Genomic DNA, 15,485 nt, shown 5'->3' on the forward strand with positions numbered 1-15,485 from the left:
TTAGTTATTCTAATGCCAACTTTTACTCTGTTGATACAAGTAACATAAATTTGTTTTACTTATCCACCATCCTAGCTAGTTAAATAACAAAGCTGTGGATAATTTTTTTTACTTTTTATATATAATTTGATTTCAGTATTGGTTGGTGAGATTGTCATAACTATGCATCTGTCAATAAACAATAAATCTGTCAATTTATAAAAACTATTTTAAATAGGCCATATCATTTGAATTGTAATTTGTTGTACCAGTAATTTATTTAATCTAACTTTTTTTTACAATCTAATTTTTATAAGAGAATTTTTCTTATCTTTCATAGATACAAAGTTGAATTTGTCATCTTTGATGTATACATATTATTGAGAAATGCTTAAATTGCACATTCATCTAAGAAACATTTCAAAATGTTTTTTTTATATCTTATTATTCATTTTTAAAATAAAACTTGTTTTACAAAAAGCACTCTTTATTCTGTATTATTCTCATGCCCTTATTTTGATTAAACATTTTTTAACATCATGCATAAAACTTGCACTGAAAATGGTAATTAAAAATTTGAACAATAGAATGGTATCCAGTCTTTGCTGTCATGTACAGATTTTTCACAAATATGTTTACTTTTACTTAAGTGAGTCATTGAAATTGGAACACCCTTAGTCATGCTTATTGGCAACCCTTTCTAGAAAGAGTTGGTGATGCAAGTGTTCTCACTCATCCCGGGCTTTCTCACTGACAGGTGGAAGAGGTGGTAATGAATCGGTGGGAAGTGTGTCATGAATTTGGGAACAGCAGTGCCTGAGAATCTGCAGTCAGTATTGAGACACCTGGAATTTTTGATTTCATGCAAAACAGCACTATGGATGGTGGGGCTTGGATAATATTAGTCATATTTTTCCCCCTTGAACTTCTTATATAATGTAAAGAATTAAACTTTATGCCAAATTTGCACACCTTTTTTGGCATATCTCATTGCAAAAATATTTCACTTCTAAGTTTTCTCTACTTGCAGTATGTGCTTAGCCACTGAAGAGGGAATGAACAAATTTTTGAAACAGTGCTGCCTGGGTGTACCATGGTGGTGGCACTGTTTCACTGAAAATAAGTAACAACAGCCTTTTCTTACATTGCCTAACCCTGCACTTTTGAATGTGTTCTTATTCAAAAGTGGAAGGCTAGGCTGTATTGCAAACTTTTTTGCTCTCTTCATGAATTTATTGCATAGTAAAATGCCTTTGAGTACTACCCAGTACATTTACTAAAATCCCTGCAGTCACAGGCCTGCAAAGGACATGCATATATATGTATGAAGCTTTGGTTTCATCAAATGCCGATATAGGAATATCGGAAGAAACTGTAAATCCGATAATGGGGTTGTAGAATGCAATGTATAGAATAAGATGTGAGGATTACACTTTTGGTTAAGAAGCACTTAGATTCTAAAACAGTACACTTATTAAATGATGATGTAGGTTGTACATCATCTAAAAACAGTACACTTATTAGAATTAGATGAGGTAGGTTGCCAGTGTGATGCAACGTTGGCACTAGGAAAATAAAAAGCAGAGTAGAAGTATGTTATAGGGAGGCTAACAAATTGGAAGTCTTATGAGTGATTTTAACTTTATATCTGGAGCTTGTGGATTGGTGACTTGCTAAATAGCAGATCACTTTCAATGCCAACAGCGTTAGCAGAGGATACAAACAAAAGAATTCTTGATATGATAGTAGCAATGATTCCTTAAGAATCTTCAAGTAAAGGAGCTTTTAACTGGCAGTGATAATACAATGGGATTTATTCAAAGAAATAACTGTACAGGGAAGGCATTTTGTTTTCACAAAGATAATTACAGTGGGCTTTATATTTTAAATTATTTTCAGTGGGGCTAACTGAATTTGTGAACAAATGGAAATGTTCAGGGAAAGGTATAAATTAGTCTGTAATCAAGTTATTCAGAAGGCTTAAATTTTTTAGCAATAGCTTATTATAGCTGTTTATACTACCATAGAAACAAGCTATGGCTAAAAAATTTAGTTGAAGAAATAAGGGTACTACAAGTCTTTAAAATTAATACAAGTTATTGAGAGGGTTAAGCAGATTATGAAAATAAAAGTAGCAAAGACTTCTTTGCTATTTTATATTAACAAAGGAAAGGGATGAATCATATTGGTCCACTTGAAATGAACACAAGTACTGAAAATACTGTAGTTGCAATATATGTAAGTTTGTAGCTCCTGCAAACTATATATTTTGCATCTACATTCAAGCATGTAATATTTATGATGGGGATAAGAGAAATGGAATAAAATGATTATTTCATAGTTGAAAGGAAGACAGAAGAGACTGCCACAAATAAAAGTGAAGAAGTTACCTCTGGCTGGAGCCTATCCAGTTATTAAAAGAAGTAATCAAACATATAGCCAAGAACATTTCTGTAGTCAGGGGAATGTCCTTATAGATTGGTGATATGTAAGTTGCTTTCCTATTTACAATGGTAAAGTGGGTAACTTTACTATTGTAAATAGGAGCTTGCATACTAGCTGCAAGTTTCACCTCTATACCAGGCAAAATAGTGATTCAACATTTAAGGAACTAATGCAAGATCATTGTGATAGGAAGGAGGTGTAAGAAACCAAAGCACAGACTTGTTAAAGAAAAATCATGTGATGTGGTTAGTTACTGTGCAGTTGTCACGAAAGCACTGATACAAAGAATAATTTTGCACGGATACAAAGAATAATTTTGACCTACGGGGTGGGGAGGGCTTCAAAAAGAGATTTGTATTCACCAAAAATTATTGTTGCAGACAATTTTTTTTTGTTTATTACTGCAATCTCTATAGCAACCACAGAAATTTTTTTTTTTTTTTTTTTTTTCTTTGCAGCACCAAATGAAGTGTCACAATGGATAAAGTGAAATATAGATCAGTGATTCAGTTCCTCTTTCTGCAAGGAAAGAAAACAATCCACAAAGGAATGGTTGCTGTTTATGGAGAAGACTGCCCAGATTAGTGTTATTGCACATTGGTATAAACGATTCAAATTTGGAAGTACCTCAGTGCATGATGAAGAAATCCCAGGATGCTCAGCAACTTACTGGGCATTCTGGGATTTAATAACTGCTTTATAATTGGTGTAGGCAGAAAATGAATCTGGAGATTTGGATACAAGCCAATAACAATATGCAACTTTCTTCTCTTGAACAGCCTACGTACAATTATTGGAAAACCTTGGTTTTCCAATAAAGGAAAATATTTCAAGATGGAGTGTGCAATAAAGGATTTCATCCCTACAAGAATAATTTCACTGACAGTTTGAGCAAACATTACCATCAGATCTGAAACAGTAACCTGACCAAGGAAAAGAAATCTTGCAGACATTTTGCATTTAGGTTGGGAACAGCCATGAGAAAAAGACTTCGTTGGAGAAGAGAATCACCAAGTTGTGATCCGAGGTGCCTAAAGGATCATTCACTTCAACTGTGTACTTAGAAGGGTTGTTTGTGAGGGGAAAAAATCAAGCATGTTGGCCACATGGTTAGGATTGTCTGGTTTCAAGGTCAGTAGTAATTGCAAAAGCCTCAGCATCTTGACTAGTTAGTTGGAACTGTATGGCTAGAAAACAGAAGCCAGCTGAAGTTTTGACCAACCATTAAAATCACCAAAGAAAATTACCTTGCTGTTAGGAAATTTGGACTGGAGAAAGTCAAGTTTCAAAGAGAGGAAGTCAAAGGGTTCCAAGTGATTAGTGGAGTTTGGAGAATGATAGAGGCAACAGATTGATTTAACAGATTGGTAGAGATATTTTAAGCCAGAGAAGATCAAAAATAGGAGATCCCAAATTACTAAGTCTGACGGAACATCAGAATGGACATATACACAAGTATTACCTTTGAAGCAAAAGGAACAATGCAGTGAATAATTCAGACAACTAAGATGAGCAGTGATTGAATCTACGGATAACTGCGATTCTGTCAGAAAAAGTACATGGTGTTTGGGAGGTTTAGATCTTTTTGCAGATAAGTTTGTTCTATTAGTTTGACAATTCATGATGTATTCAGTAGTAGTATCACTATTCAGTGGTGAGGATATGCTGTATGAAGTAATGAAATTTTTGAATATGGTGTACACATGGCAAGAATATACCCAGCTCCTTGCCATAATGTGCCCTCCCTCCCTGCACTCAACACCTCAATACTAGCCTATCTGGAAGCCTCCTAGAGCACCAATAGGTTCAATCCAATGGACTATCTAATGGCTGGCCTGAGAACATTTTAGGGCTGTACCCTCAAAATGCAAGGAATGTCCATCATAATCTCAAAAGACGTCAAGAATGATGGAAGAGATGGGGGGGCTTCCACCACTTCACTTAAGTTACAGCCAATGCAAAATTTTAGTGCAATATTTTCAGCACTTAAACTGCAGTGTAAGCATGTTTTAATTACACTATTTTGTTCCTTTAAAAGATATCAGAACTTTACAGAGAAACCACACAACATTGCTTTATGGTACATGCATACATTGTGTTGCCAGTTACTGCAATAGCATTGCACTATTAATCTGTTTTTTTTTTTTTTTTTTTATGTGAACCCCAAACACGAGAGGTATTAGAACCTATAGTACTTAATACCGTGCTTGGGTTAAAAAAGCATGGGTTGAAGGAGAAGTATGGGGGGAGGGGGATCCCGGAAACTTTGCTCTAGAGACTAAACATGGGTTTCACCACTTCAAGCCTCCAATAAGCAAAGTGGTGGTGGCTCAATTACAAGTGCAGTGTCAAAAATTTAGTCAACTAACTGTTTTCATATGGGTTTTTGGCTAAACAGATTCAGAAAAATGTAGAATTTCCTGAAAACAAAATTGTAAATTTAATTACATGTCGGATCAGCTTTGGGTGACTGCTTCCTGTTTATTTTATAGGTTGATATTTAATAAAGGGTGTTATAAAATGGATTTCAAAAGGGTCTGATAAAAAATCTGCCACTTAAATTAAAGGATGGTTGTGCAAAAGTTTGCTTTCAGGCACTAACCAATTGCAACAATAACTTCCTAGTTTTACAGAAGGGGGTAGTTTGAATAAATTTAACTCTCTTTTAGAAGTGATAGATACCACTTCTAAAAAATTTCTGTTATCTTTTTAAATGTGAAAAAAATCAAATCCCTGTCTACCTTTCCCCACAAATAGTCTCTAAATGATTATATATTTTCAATCTTCATTTCAATATACTGTCATTTAGGGAAGTCTGGTGCTGCCTTAGGCACCATGTCATAGGTTACTAGACCCTGAAATAGACTGTAAAATGAGAAATTATTTCCACATATGCCAGCTGCAGCTTTCTTTCCATAAAGCTTTGGTTTCACCGACATTACAAAAATTTTCAACTAAAACCAAACATGAACTCTGGTTTCCCCAGGGGCTTATTACATCTGGTGAGTATGGGCTTGGCACACCCAGGGTCCTGAGCTGGATATCATCATTCTTTTCTTTCTTGATGATTCCCTTCTACTTTTGATTCTCTCTCAGGGTAACTTGGGAATTTTTTTTTTGGCTGGTGCAGCATAAGCCTCAGGCTTGCTTGTGCCATATAGCTAATAATAATAATAATGAACAGTTGAGAAAACGATGCTCATGTGGCATTATTGGCTTCTCTCATTTATTTTTGTCTGATATTTTGTAATTAAATTGAGCAAATCATAATATAATATATATAATATGACTTTTCTGTTTAAAAAGCTAGATATGAATTTTTTATGTTTTCAGATGCCATATAATTATATTTCATTTAGGGTTCAAGTAGAGGGTTAAAAGAGGATTGGACAGACGAAGTGGAAAAAATATACCCACATACCTATTTTTTTTTGTGATACATTATTCTATTGCAAACTACTGATTGTTTAAAATACATACAGATTCCACTATCTCCACCTATTTGCATTAAATTTTTTTTTACAAATTTAAGCCAGTATAATCAATTAAAAGTGGATTTGCAATAAACACGTATTATTGAGATCTTTATTTCTACATTTTTCTCTTTGGCCATATAAAATAGGGCTGACAACCTATACATGTCTGGGGCTTTGGATTTAGCCTGTTTATGGTGAATTTTTGACATCAGTGTCTGTGCATAGAAATTGCCTGCAGTTAATTTACAAAAATAGGTGCACATGGAGTGAATGAGGTTGAGTATTTTCAATATTCTTTTGGGAGACACCATTTTAAAATTAAGTTGGAACACAGGCATGTTTATCTTTCTTTTTGGCTATACCTTGTTGGGGATGAAGTAAATCATAGCCTCATTGTCATTTATTGCATACTGGTGCTGCCTTTGGCACCAATGCCAGAGGTTACTAAGCTTATACAGACTATATGATTCTATTTTTTTGAAAAAAAATTAAGTAAAGGTGGGCGGATTTGTGCAGTGAATACAGTCACTATATTATACTGTTATTTAACCTCAAATCTATTTTGCTGTGTAAAAAATAAATTTGAACAAAAATATTTCTGCACTGAGGGTTACAAAATACCTTGTAGTGGCAACTGATGCCATTCTCAGTGAGCTCTTGTTTCAGTCCAGGAATGTCTTAGCAATTGTGGCACAAACAGCATCCTTTATACAGGGTGTTTCAAAAATGGTCAATAATTTAAAGGTGAAAAGTACAAACTAAAATAAGCAAAAAAGTCCCAGTGAACATCGGGCCGCAAATGAAACGTTTGAGATAATGCACATTTTCTGTTAAGATCTGCCACTGACTATGGGAGCACTAGTTTAGCAAAAAGCTGCGAATCCTTTGCAAAGAGTGGTTTTATTAAACATAAGATATGCATTTTTAATTTTTGGTTTCAACGCCAGAGGATTTTACAGATGTTACATATTACAGGATGTTACAAAAGGTGTTCAAAATGCTGCCCTTGCATCCGTACACAGCTTTGTAGTCTTCTCTGCATTAAGTTGCAAATCCTCTCAGGCTTTCCTGGGTCATTTCTGATTTGCTGAAAGGCTCCTTCAACCTGATGCTGCAATTCCTCAACTGTGTTAATGTCAAGATGTGTACACCAAGCTTTTTACAAAAATCCATAGAATCTAAGCCTGGTGATCTGGGAGGCACATTACAGGCCCACCTCTACCTATTTACCATTGACCATACCTTCTAGTTAGATACTGAGTCACAACTCAAGCAAAATGTTTGTGCACCATCATGCATAAACCACATGTTCTGGTGTTGCTGAAGTGGAACATTATCATCATCAAGGAGATCTGGAATAATATTCTGCAGGAACTGAAGGTACAGCTCTCCTGTTAGCCTGTTTGGCAGAAAGTGTGGTTCAATTAGACAGTCTCCTAGTAGTAGTGCCCAAACATTAAACAAGAAATGTTGCTGATGTTGTAACTTATGAATTGCATTAGGATTTTCATCGGACCAAACGTGACAGTTAAGAAAATTAAAAATACCATCACAAGTAAACCCAGCTATGTTAGCGAACAAAATGTTTAAAAATTGGGGGTTCAGGACACTGTTGTTGCATCCACCGGCAGAAGTTCACTCTGGGAGAGTAGTCTGTATTGCTGGGAACCTTGTACATGCTAGATATGATAGGGGTACAGTAATTGGAAATGTAAAATTCACCACACACTGCTATGACTCAGTACATGCTCTTGCAGAGAACCATCCTTGTTGAAATTCCTGGATTTTTTTCTATTCTTTGTAACACCCTTTCCTCAACATCAGGTATTATGCTTCTGGGCCTACCTGCTCATACTCCATGTGCGAAGCTCCCACATTCTCTAAGACATTGATGCACCCTGATGAATGTGCACTCTTCGGCGGGGAAATGCTTCTTGATACAAACATGCAGCCTTCAGTGCACTGCCATTGGCTTTACCATACATGAAGTGCATGTTTGCAGACTCTTCGTTGCTGTAATCTCTTTCCATGTTGACTATCCTTTGACAAGTACTAGTATGCTTGTTACGTCTCAGAGCATTGAGAGAGGGGAAAGGGAGAAAATGAGCATAACCTAACTTAAACAAACAAGTCAGTGGTGGATCCCAACTCTGTACAGTTCACCTTGTCAGTGGTGGATCCCAACAAGAAATGTGCAATATCTCAAAAACGATTCACTTAGGCATCACACAAAAAAAAAAGCCTAGTAAACCCATGTTTACTAGGCTTTTTTTGCATATTGTAGTCTGTACAGTTCACCTTTAAATTATTGACCACCACTTTTGAAACACCCTGTATAGCCCACACATACAAGAAAAAAAAAAATAAATAAATAACTAGTGATGGGCATAATTGAAAGTCATAATCAAAATAACCAATTACACAACTCATTCAATTATAAAATCGAAAACAAATGTTAAGAAGGAAAAAACAGACAGTGGAGGGATTCAAACTAACTTTATATGTTACCTGAGTGGTAGAGACTTCAGTTTTAATAGTATCAGATAAAATCCCTCCCGTTTTTGTTCCCTTAAATTTTTATTGTTTAAGTGAATCGTTTTCATAATCAATTACTGAAATAACTGACTGATTATTAATCATTTAGTCATGACCACTATTAAAGAAGTAGTCTATATCACAAGTACAAATCATTAGTGTTGCTTGGCTATAATTTCAAGTTACTGTTGTTTGATTTGGCATCAGTGCAACTCAAGTCAACATGTCAGTGTACTGTGTCTGTAAACTATGTATATTCTATTGTATGTGTGCTGGATGAAAAAGCTGAATTTCAGAGAGAAAAACCAGACAGGCTCAAACCCAAGTCAAGTTATAATTCCTAGCTGTGAGGATGATAATTTAGAGAAGTATATATACACATACAGTAAACTTTGTAAAATCCAGCAGTTTACAATCCAGAATTCTTTAAAATTTGGAGATAAGGGTTTCAAGAGATTCTCAGGAAAACTTCCACCATACTAAAAAATTACTGCCACCTGCCCTGTTTCTGTTGGACCAGGACATTGGAATGATTCCTCTCTGCAGTTTATTTCCATACCTTTCATCTATCATCCACACAACATAGCAGGAAATGTGATTCATCAGAAAAGGCAGCTTTTTTCCAGTCATCAATGGTCCAATGATGTTATTCAGATGCAAACTTTAGGCATCATTGGCAACGAGTGACTGTAAGTACAAGTAATTTGACTGGACACTTACTCTGAAGGCCCATAAGAGGAAGGTTCATTGGCTCATGGTCTTGGAACTGCTGCTGGTTGGTTAAAGTCCATGGTCAGTAATTCCACTGTTTTTCATGTAGCAAGTCACATAAGGACAGCCTATGTTCACCATGACTATTAATGAGGCATTGTTGCCTGCCAACTACTGCTCTGTCCACTATCCATCCACCCTTGGAACACCTTAACTACAGCATTCCATGAGCAGGCCACAAGGTTTGCAGTTTTTGTAATACTGCCACCTTCAAATGGTACCCAACAATTATCAATATTTCAAAGTCTGTCAGATCACATTCCTTGCCCATGTTGGTCAAGTACTTTGTATAGAATGCATGCCAAGAACATGCAGTATTATATTAACTGGTTTTCACCATGTCACATGTGCCACTAGGTGGAGAGAACACCAATTACTAAAACACAGGAGTGATCATAATGTTTTGACTGGACAGTGGATATACATAATTAAAGTATAACAGGAGCATTTTTTTTAGAATGTTATTAAAATCGCTGTGAATGATTGTTTCTGAACAGAATAAAAATGAACAGAATATACATTCCATGACACTACAACATAACCTAGTCTTGGAATGTATATAGAGCTTCTCAACCCTGGCAGTTTGTCCTGTAGTGTAATAAAAAAAAAATCACTGATTTCATGCCTGATGATGCAAGGCAATATTACTCACTAATGAATTTATTTTATTTATAGAATGAGACATGCTGTATCTAAAAACTGAGACGTATGATTTTGGAATGCACATTACTCTGAAGAGCAGTGTATATACACCTATAACATGTTAAGTACATACAACCCAACTAAACAAAGTAAGGATACTTAACATTGTTTTAGAGAAAGTTCTAGATTCAGATATAAGTTAATTCATTTGATATAGCTGTGTACAATAACTTTTACACAGCTATGTACAATTTGTACATAATTAACAATATTTTGTAAATATTACAACAAAGGGGAAAATATTTATTAGAAAAAAGACATTTATACAAACTTTCAAACATACATTTAAAGCTGTAGTATAGCATATTTTAAAATATACAAAGCTCTTCAAAAACATTTAAAATGCTCAATTTATCAAAATTACAGCCAACAAACAAATATAGTCAGTTTTCTTTAAAAAATGCAAGGCTCAGCATTTAGGACAGAAAATACCATATAGAAACTGTGTGGAAGCAAACTGAAAATTTTGTATAGTTTCCTAAATCATTATTTCTGTACATTAAGATACATTTATACAAAATGTATTACTACTTTCCATTAATTACTCATTACTTTCTGATTGATAAAGTGGACTGTTGAAAGGTCTGAATTCAGAACATTATTCAAGGAAGATAATTTCAATCTGTATATATATATTTTTCTATTAGTAAAATTACCTGATTTATTACCTGAATATCCACAAAAATTAATATAAATGTATTTTATACGGCATGATGAAATTTCTTCTAGAGTATAATATGGCTACATAGCTGTGCATCTATTTGTTGAATAAAAAGCTGAAATTCAAATGGACATTCAATTTGACAGGCACAGATTTCAGAGGATAAATTTTCCTTTACCAGGTTTCAATTATTTAGGTACCCTTCAACCATGTTCACAATACCCTGATGAATAATCACAGCTGTGGCAGCAGACGTTCTTACATGAATGGTCCCCACCAGAGGTGTAGCATACATGTAGAGAACCAGTGCAGTGCACTTAAACCCCATAAAAATGCCCTAAATACCCTGACATTCTTATATTGAACCAACAAAAGAATGTAGAATGCACAATTCTTTGTGCTTTCAAAGATCCCATTCTTTAAAGTGTACTTTAAATGAGATTTACAAGTGGTTCCCCCCAATATTATATTGTTATCCATGTTCTCTCGTACAATCACATTCTCAGAAATTCATTTTGACCTTTTTCTTGGACTACAGCTGGAAAGTTACCTTTCTTCAAGAGCAGCCCAGAGGGGTACAAAAGAGTTTCCTTTGGCCACTTAACAAAGGGTCATGAATCTGGGACCCCCACAAGAGTTTGATACACTAGTGGTCCTCATCCTATCAGATTATTCTTTCAGTTCAGTGTTTATCTTGGAAACCTCATAATAAATATGAGACTTCATACAGCCCCATAACCAAAAACAAGTGGGTATTAACTCAAGGCAAATGTGGCAAGCTATATACACAAAGTGGAAGGAATTACCCCGTGAGTACCACTTTTAATAGAGATTGTCATCTGTCACAGCTAAGCAGGTATGATATGTGATCAAGCATAACCACGAATTATCACTTGCGTATAGGGGTGGGGGGAAGGGAAGTTCCAAGCATGTAATAGAAGACTGACCTCACTGAAATAATAATAATACAATTGTGTATTCATGCTACTAGACAAGATGAAGCAAACTGTTAACCCACAGGATGTTGCTGGATCAATGACTGGATGGAAGGTTAAAAAAGACCCCTGTACCTAAGCTATTACATTTTTTTCATGACATTTTGTTTAAATTTTTTTATTGCAGAAGATTTTTGAAATGAAAAATTACTTGTTTTCCCATTTATTATCAGTGAGCACATGTTAGTTGTGTCTAGTTCACTCACTGCCCATCACTGATGTGATACAATTAAATATTAATTTATATTAAGCAAGTCTACTTGCATTTAAATTCAAATTTAAATAGTCAGTGTTCTGTGAATTTATCTAGTAGTTCAAGCAGCCAAGCGTGTACATTTATTATTCGAGAAATTTAATCCTCAAGTGTTGGAAGCACACTACTGATTTTTTTAAAATTTTCCCACCAAAAAAAAATGCAGCATCTAGTGCAAGACTTTCAGTATCTTTTAGAGATAGTGTGAAAGGCAGTTATGTAGTGCTAAAATAATTTCAAAAATAAGTCTGAATGGACAAGGTTAACTGGGGCGAGCGCAGACACCTCAGGCTACAACTTCAGAAAGTTTTAAAAAAATATATAGAAACTGCAGTTGTAGTCCAAAATGTTTCTCAGTGGTTTCATTTGAATATGTATTCAATGATTTTTATAAAAAAAACTATTTTCTGCAGTGCTATAATTTTATAACAATAGATTGCAGTTAAGCTGAGAAACTTTAAATTAAAAAATAAATATCTTTCAATAAAATCAAATTTTCAAAACTATTTTATTACCAATATGACTAGAATTGTATGGTATAGCTTAGCTTAATTTTTACCAATATGAGTAATTATTGTTAATAAAAAAAAAAGTAACTTAAAAATAAGAATTAGCAATTTTTCTGCGTACAATGCTTAAATTTTAGTTTTGTTATTACCAACATCACTAGAGTGCATTAATTTATAAAACATCTTGACAGACAATATTTTTGGTGCAGATTTTCCTTGGAGTTCATTGAAATACAAATTTCTAAATTAACTTTTGTTAAATTTATAAATCTGTTAACCATTTATTTGTAAATCACACTCTGACCAATAAATAATATTTACTCATCTTTAATTTGAAAATTAAAAGCCTAGTCCTGAGGTAGGAATTTAAGCATTACAGCGAATGATGATTCGATTTGATAGTAAATGTTTTTGAAAAGTCGATTGTATCCAAAGATATTTGAGAATATGTACTATAAATATTAAAAGTTACTACTATGACTATATGTATTTTTAGCATACTTCTACAAATCAGAAAAGGTGTTATAAAAGAATTTCAGACACTTTATATCTTGGAGTTTGTTATGACTAGTTCCAACATGTTTGGGTGATTCATCTACACACAGTAATGTACAAATTTCCCATTTATCTGCAGTTAGTCTGAATTAGCATGATTAAATAGGCATTTTAGTTGCATTTCAAAATGCATAATTCACTGAGCAGCAAATCCGCATCAAAATTTTGTTTAAAATTAGAAAAAAGTGAAATAGAAATCCACAAAATGTCAAAAATAGCTTTCAGAGAAGATCTGCTACATGTCCTTTGAAGATTTTTCAATGGTTCACAAAGTTTATGGAGGGCCTGTCAAATAATTGAAGATGATCCTCACTCTTGTTGACCTCCAAATTCAAACATTTGTGATCTGATCAGTAGTGATCAACATTTAACTATTTGCGAAGGCATTCACGAAATTGGTATTTCTTATTGTACATATCAATTTTAACACAAGATTTGGGAATGTGATGTGAAATGACAGGTAAGTGAAATGCATCACATTCACAGTACTGATTCCAGAGAGCAGTGAGGTCTTGCATGACAGGATCTTCATCAATGTGCTGCTGCTGCTGACACATACTGTTTCTTCCATCATTACTGGCAATGAATTGTACATGTATGGCTATGACCAGACAAACCTCGGAGAAGACAGAGCCTTCTCCAAGGTGTTAGTTAGTTATTTGGTTTTTAGGAGCATTAGCAACTAAGCCCATATTGCTCCGGGATATGCAGTGGTCATTCCCTGACCTTTCCGCATCCTCCGTATTTGGTGGCAACGGGCTCGAACCCCAGTCTAGTCAAGAAGCTTGTGCTATGCACTGCTGCTCCTTCCCACATGGCTATGGAGGCACCTCTCCAAGGTGTTTCTTTTTTGGGGGATTGGAGAAGACGGAGTCTACTCCAGGCCCAAAAAAAGCAAGATAACTAAGTCTAATGTGAAGATCATGCTTATTATATTTTCTGAACTCACAAGGAATTGTTCATTATGGGTCTGTCTTGCACAATCAAACAGCAAACCAGGAATACTACAAAACAATTTTACAGCAATTGTGGATGCTGTTCTGAGAAAATAGCTGGAAATATGGCTTCAGTGAATTGGTGCTTGCTTCATGACAAAGACTCTGTGCTCTGCCCTTTTGATTCAATAATTTCTTATAAAGCACTCCATCAATGCAACCCCCAATACTCACCAGATTTAGTTCATCGAAATTTTACTTTATTTTTTGTTTCCCGAGCTTAGGGTTCCCATTAAAAAGGTCACAGATTTAAGACTGAAGAATTTGAAATGCAACATAGGACCTATTAGCAATTCCAAAAGAAGCCTTCCAGGAATGCTTCCAGAAGTTGGAGAATTTGGAATCTGTGTATACAGTGCCAAAGAGACACTGTGTATACAGCTTCTTTGAAAGTAATCCATCTAAATAGCCAGTAGTCCAGTCCCCAAAGCTTCTGATCACAAGTCATATGTAGTCATTTCACTTAACCTAGCAGTATGCCAAATTCTGTGAGTGACCTGTCTATATTCCAAACAGATCACAGAATGCAGAGGAGGCTAGTCATAAAAGGCAAGAATAAATTTATAGTCTATAAAAATAACAAATAAAATCAATTAAAAAATTCATATTTTGGGCTAAAACAATTTCTGTCAGTTAGGCCAAAAACTTAAGTTTTTGGCCTAACATATTTCAAACACCCCAAATAATTTGACCCTTGCTCATTCAAAAACTGCTTCTCCTAAAATTATTTTACTATAAACTGTTTTTTTTGTATTGCTTTGGAAAGGCAGTGAAAGTGACTTCATTGCTGTATTTTTTGAAAGAAGTTTTCAAAAATCACTGGGGTGTTTGAAACACCCCAAGCAACCAACAAGGAGTTAAGCTGTTTGAACATGCAGTCTGAGTTTGAAGCACTGGTGCTGCTGAGCCTTATCTGATTACACTGGGAATAATGGGAATACTGTGAAGCATATAAGCTTGGAACTTGACACAGAATCTAGCTTTAGAAAATGGCAAAGGCCGATGTCAAAAAGTTCCCTTAGCTACACTTAATTTGTTTCAAACATTTTTAGTTACCATTTCAAAAGAAATGGTGGGGAGGCTTTTAAATTTTTTGCATATTTCTATCAGCAAGTTGGATTTTTTTGGGGGATTTTTTTGGTCATTAAGAATGAAGATTTTGAATCACTAAACATTCGAGAAACTAAATTTTATAAACAGATTAAAAAATATATATATATTATACTCCTATTAATTAGTTATACTTAAAAAACTAGGAATTTTAATTTGTTGTGATTAAACTTTGCTAACAAAGAGAGTAGTTGCCTTAAGAAATGCTAAGTAAGAAAAGTGCTAGACTTAACATAAAACTGGAAAATTTACAATGAAAACACATTATCATTAGCAAATGTGGGATGAATATGAACAACAATATTCTCAATCTTATTTTCATTTTCACCAAAGATTTAACTGATATTGAGAACTTTTGCATTAAGGATGTATTCCTTACATTGCATTAAGGACTCATAATGTATTAATTTGGAACATATTTGTTATTTGGTTTTTTTTAGGACCATTAGCAACTAAGGCCATATTGCTCCAGGATATGCGGTGGTCATTCCCTGACCTT

The sequence above is a fragment of the Mastigoproctus giganteus genome, chromosome 11 (genome assembly GCF_048544385.1).
Source record: "Mastigoproctus giganteus isolate SK-2022 chromosome 11, ASM4854438v1, whole genome shotgun sequence".
NCBI classification, from domain to species: Eukaryota; Metazoa; Arthropoda; class Arachnida; order Uropygi; family Thelyphonidae; genus Mastigoproctus; species Mastigoproctus giganteus.